The sequence below is a fragment of the Haliotis asinina genome, chromosome 14, assembly GCF_037392515.1.
Source record: "Haliotis asinina isolate JCU_RB_2024 chromosome 14, JCU_Hal_asi_v2, whole genome shotgun sequence".
Lineage (NCBI taxonomy): Eukaryota > Metazoa > Mollusca > Gastropoda > Lepetellida > Haliotidae > Haliotis > Haliotis asinina.
The window spans coordinates 23847280-23853469 of NC_090293.1; positions in this window are offsets into that span (position 1 = coordinate 23847280).

Below are 6190 nucleotides of genomic sequence, written 5' to 3' on the forward strand. Positions count from 1 at the left end.
TAAATTTCAATTTCAATTTATTTCAAATTAGTATGTGACCTATATTATAGTAATTGCATTGAAACTTATGATGATACCAAGATACCAACCATTGTTGGTCTAACTTTAAGCTATAAAGCTTGTCCATGTTATATTTTCAGAAATTATTGTGAAATCACCTCAAAATTCAGCTTCCTAACGTATGAGTGTAATTATGCGACCGGAATGTATGTGTCTGCTGACTCGGTGTCATGTTTTCAGTTCACAGTGTTAAAACATCCATTACACGTACGAGTTCCCTGGTCACTGCTTTAAGACACACACAAGCGATTGTCTTGTCCTTGTATATATTGACCGATCAACTGGCTCCTGTTTACCTCACCAAGACCTTTTTTCATAAAGCGATCTTAGCGCTAGAATGATTGTAACTCCCACTCTCCAACATAGGCTTAAACTAGTCATTTCAATAAGATCCTTTTGTGCAAGTAGGCTCTGATTAAGAAAACAAATTCAGTTAGAGTTTGCATCTATGCAGCATGCATTGTTGTATCAGTATCGTCCCAGCCCTGGATATTTGCATGCTACCGGACATCCATAAAGTGAAATGATCTTGTCCTCCTATCGTGGAGTGAGTGAAGTTCATGCAGGGTGTTGTTTTATATACAGTGGTATAGGAGAATTGTGTGTTGATACTTAAAACGTTTTGGATATTGTCAGTGTTCATGTGGAAGTCCTATTGGGCTCGTTGTTACTTTACTTAGAGAATGAATTGTTCTTTGAAACTTAAGATGGCACGGTTTTGGCTGTATAGCAATGATATCCAGTATTTGTACAGTGTCAGATTGTAAAGACATATTTCACTGAGTGCTCAATACCTTCAACAGTTATAAATGTACTTAAGTTAATCAGATAGTCAGTCTGAATCTTTGGCCACGACATGGACACATCCTGGGCTCCAATCAATAATTGTACGTCTGCTCTGACAAACTTTTTTTTATCTGTTTGGGCCATGCTGTTTTTGGCATGGGCCCTGTTTGAGGATAGTTAAACTGGTCAGATGAGAGATAACTTATCCTCAAACTCTTCACTGCTGTTTTCAGCATGAGCCCTGTTTGAGGATTGTCAATCTGGTCATGTAGTTGCAGTGCTTTTGTGTGTGTCAGATATGTGATGTTGAGTATATTTTAGTTTAGTGATTTAGAAAAACTATCCATGGCTTGAGACTTAACATATATCCTGCGCCTTGTTTTAAGATCATAGAGTTCTATTTTCTCAGACAATGTTATTAATATGCATGTTTTCAGTTATGTAAATATATTGTATCAAATTTATCACATCACATTAAACGTCAAGTTTCTACTAACTCTGCTGAAGCAGATATCATCCATCTTAACATCATACAGGGTCAGTGTTTCAGGGAATATAGATGCTGACTGAAAAAATGCAGAAAGCCACTAAAGAAATTAACATGCTATGGTTTTTGAATAATGATTTGCAGTTACCAGTCAGGGTGACCTCTTGTTTGCCAGGGGGAGTAGTAGTGGTTAAAGCATTTGCAAGTCCTGGGTTGAATTCCCCACATGAGTACAATGAGCGAAGCCCATATCTGGTGTCCCCAACTGTGATATTGCTGGAGTATTGTTAACTGCTGTGTAAATCTAAACAAAACTCACTCAGTTTGAAGCATATTATGAATCATATTTTATTTTGGGGGGTACTAGGAATTAAAAATCCTCATTTTTAGAGGTCACCCATACTGGTTATTAATTTTGATCCGTGAATATTCAAACAGATCATGTAAAAAATTCTTCCTGAAAATGATATAAAAATCCTGATAATGATTTGAATGTTATTCAGTTTCTTGATTCATCTCAAATGTGAAAGTTTGAATAGCTGACTTTTGTTGTCTACATGACTGCCTGTTGTAAGTGTTATTTTGGGGTCTTTTGATTTAAGTTTATATTATATCAGAGGAATTATTTTGTAATATACACTGCAGCTTTGTCTATCCTTTTGAAATACTCAAGATCGAAGGGTTACACATTCAGATCAGACCTGAATGACTTTGTTAATATCGTGTTAATTAATGTTTGCCCACATTTTCTTGGAGACAGTTAAGTGAACTTAAGGTCAGTATTTAAGGAATAAATAAATTCAGTATTTCATAAACATTAATCATCCAAGTTTGTTCATTTGAACATCAGCATTGATCATGTCTCAGCCATGACAGTAATAGTAAGGTCAAGGTCACATGGCCAAATTCAGATACAGGTTTCTGTTATAATGTATTTGTAATGATTGCCAAATTATACAGTAGACAGTCCCAACTTCTTTAAGCGGTATTTAGAATTTGGAGCTGTAAGAAGGGATAGTAATATTTGGAAATAAATTTGGGTTGGTGGGGGGTAGCCTAGTGGTTAAAACATTCTCTAGTCCCTCTGAAGGTCTGGGTTTGATTCCTCACATGGGTGCAAAGCGTGAAGCCCTTTCTGGTTTTCGATGTAGTAATATTGCTAGAATATTGCTAATAGCAACATAAAACCATACTCCCTTATTCTGAAGTAACTTCAATTACCTGTCACACTGATCAGTATTACCAGGTAAGGGTCAGACTTCAGGTACGTAGAGGTTTACAGGTAACAAAGGGGTTATTTATTGATTTCAGCTTGGTTCAGTCTTGCCCCACGTAAGGTGAAATATTTTGGTCAACCAGAGGTTAATATTAATTTTGGAATTCCAATAACCAAGCATAAATATGAAAATGTTTGCTGACTGTTCTCCTACCCCAGACTCTAACAGGATAATCAAGACTCACCATCATGTGTGGTAGACACATAAAAGAAAAACATACACATATTTGAAATTTGGAAGTAATACTTTATATTGATGGTGTTCATAGTGCATGCAAGAAGTTAGTCTAGATGGATATGTATATGTACAGATTACCACCTGTCATGTCAGAGAATGTTTTCATTACTTTTCAACATGCAATTGTTCTGACAGCATTAGTAGTCACATTTATGCATTTTTGTAAGCTGCTGGGTTTTTTTTGGGTTTTTTTATTTTTTATTTTTATTTTATTTTATTTTATTTTATTTTATTTTATTTTATTTTATTTTATTTTATTTTATTTTTTTATTTATTTTTTTTGTCATCACTTTCAACAATCTTCAAGATGCACAAGTTTGATTTATAAGACCTTTAAAAACATATGCTAAATAGATCAGGAAATATCACAGGTTCAATACATGGTTATGGGTTGTGACAGCACTCACAAGATATAAACAATTCCAGACAGGTTCATACTCTAGCACACTGGTTGTTGTTCCAAATGTTTTATTCAAAACTGATAATGATGTCACTGATAATTCATCAAAATTAAATCATGTATTTTAGAGAAATGATCCAATTCTATCGTCTCAAATCACTTAGAAGAGGACAGCGGAACACTAAACAGAGACAAAACAATTTTTTCTATTTTTCTGGAATGTTTTCTTTTGGGTAAGTGTAGTGTAACTTGGATTAATATATATATAGAGGATACTAAACGACCTTCCGTGTAATACCATCTTTATTAAACGAGTTAATGATTTGGTATCAAACTCACTTTCGCTCTTTTGATAGTAAATCTTTAATGAGTTTAATAAAAATGATATTTTACGGAAGAGAGTTTAGTATTCTGTTTATTACTCGCCAGCATAAATTGACAGAAACTGCCGTGAAATTCCCTAAGTGTGATCACTCTCAGCTTTCCGCGAGTCAAGCAAGTACTAGTAAAATTGCAACATTGGCATTAGCATTGTGACGTCACAACTTTGAACCATATTGATTACTTTGTGTTTGCAGCTGCATTGTTTCAAAACAGCATGAATTTTAATAGTAAATTTATTCTTTTTCATATTTTCATATGACGTTCGCAAACCCAGTTATGACCCAAAAGAAAAAACTGTTTTCCTCAGAAGTAATAGTTTTGGGAATTGGTTAAATTTTTATTAATCATGACTGGTTCATTACAACCGATTTATCATGGAAAATAATTGGTTGGCATCATTCATGAGTTTTTCTTGTTCCTTTTGATAGTGTACGAATAATAAAAAGGGATGTGTTTTTACAATTTGCACAATTTCACATCTTTAAAGGATGACCAGTATCTTAGGAACAGAAATTTCCTGGAGTCTTTTCGATAAATCCAATGATAATATTGTAGTGCTTGTGAAATGTAAATTTATTGACTCAGACAAAACCAACCTTATGAAAAAATATTGTTAATGTAAACGACTGTATTAAAATTGTTCAATTATGAGGAAACAGATCAACTGCTTGGTTGTATAGTAAGTGCGACCAATCTTCAACTGTTTCAATTAATCGGATCACCACTATGAAGTAATATGTTATTGGCGATTTATAAAGGCAACATTCAGTGCATGTATACCAGACTTTTCGATATTAACTATGAATGGATCTTGTGTCTCGCATTTTGGAGTTAGAATATTTTTCCTTGAAAGCATTTATTCTCTAAGCCACCTTCACAATTCTGACATTTTACACACATAATACAACACTGTACTACTATTTTGTGAATTATTTCCATTTGTGTATAGATTGTTAATTAAGGTAGCCACTGTTTGTTTATAATGACCCTATGTTAATGTTTTGTAAAGTACAACATTCAGTTGTTATATGTTACAATCCAAATATATGTACAAGATTTAGTAACAATAAAACTATGGGAAATTGAATGCTTGTTAATCATTATTGGTCTCAACAGCAAGGACTGTGAACACTGTGGGTTGGCCTCATTGCGTAATGATTGAAGCCTGTTCAGGTTGCTGAAGTGCCAAGTGGGGAACATTGTATTGGGTCCATTGCTTACATCAGACTTGTTACAGAATGACCTTCCTCATTTCATATGGAGCAGTAGGATAGCCTAGTGCTTAAACAGAGCTCAGGGATGAGATTTCCTCCATCCACAGCTTTCAGATAGGTGGTCATTTTAATGACCGAAGTATATGTCAGTGAGTAAGTGTACTAAACAAATGTGTACTGCCTTTCATACCTAATCAAAACCAACTTCAAATATAATGGACATGATTTCATCAAAAATAACTCAACATTTACTGACAGTACAACACTAATAGTACAACTTCATAACAATTGATGTCTTTTTCCTTCTATGCATATTTTTTTTTTTTTTTTTTTTTTTTAATGCACAGCTTTCCTGGGGTCCGGAGTTAAGCTTTTTCTCTTCATGTCAAAATTAAGGTCAAGGTCACATGGCCAGGTTCAAACTTCCTGCTTCTTTTATGATAATGTAATTGTATTGATAGATTTAGACCAAACTATACTGTAGACCGTATCAACTTCTTTGAGATGTATTTAGAATTTGGAGCATTATAAATCAGTAATAATATATGGATGAACAACTTGTTTATTACAGTTAGAGACATGTTTTGGTGTAGGCTATCACACCGTTATCAAGCAAGTTACCACACCAAATATTATTAACCTTCCACAGTAGACCCTCATCTGAAATACATTTCTGACGGTGGGGTAGGCTAGTGGTTCTCTTGTCATGTGGAAGACCCAGGATCGATTCCCCACATGCATACAATGTGTGAAGCCTATTTCTAGTGTTCACTGCCATGATGTTGGAATATTACTAAAAGTCGCATAAGAAAGCCTCACTGACCAGTCTAAGTGTTGTTTCATGCCAAATCAAGCAATATTTCAGCTGTATGATGACAAGAAACAAAAAGTCTGTGTCAGATAATCCAGTAAGTGTTGTGAGCTGCAGTGGACACTTTAGATCTGAGGACATGCTATCTACTAAGCCCACATCACAACTTGGAGCATTTTATACCTGTTACAACTGACACACACTGACAGGGACATAATCTAATTGGGACTCCCCACAACATGGGTACCAGGTGGTAGGAGGCTAATTGTGTCATGCTGTTTTTGTTTCATGCCAGATTCAAGAGTAATGTGACTGACCTGATTAATACATGTCATCATATTCCATTTTCATACAATTATTTACAGACTGACCCCATTAACATGTAGTTGGAATATTGTTTAGTGTGCTGTTAAACAATGTTACAGAACAAACGTGACAATATTGGAGCAAGTGGACCAGACAAACCTGTAATTCATTGATGTTATGAACAACGGTCAATGCGCTGTTGTGAGTAGGCTGCGACTTTCAACATGA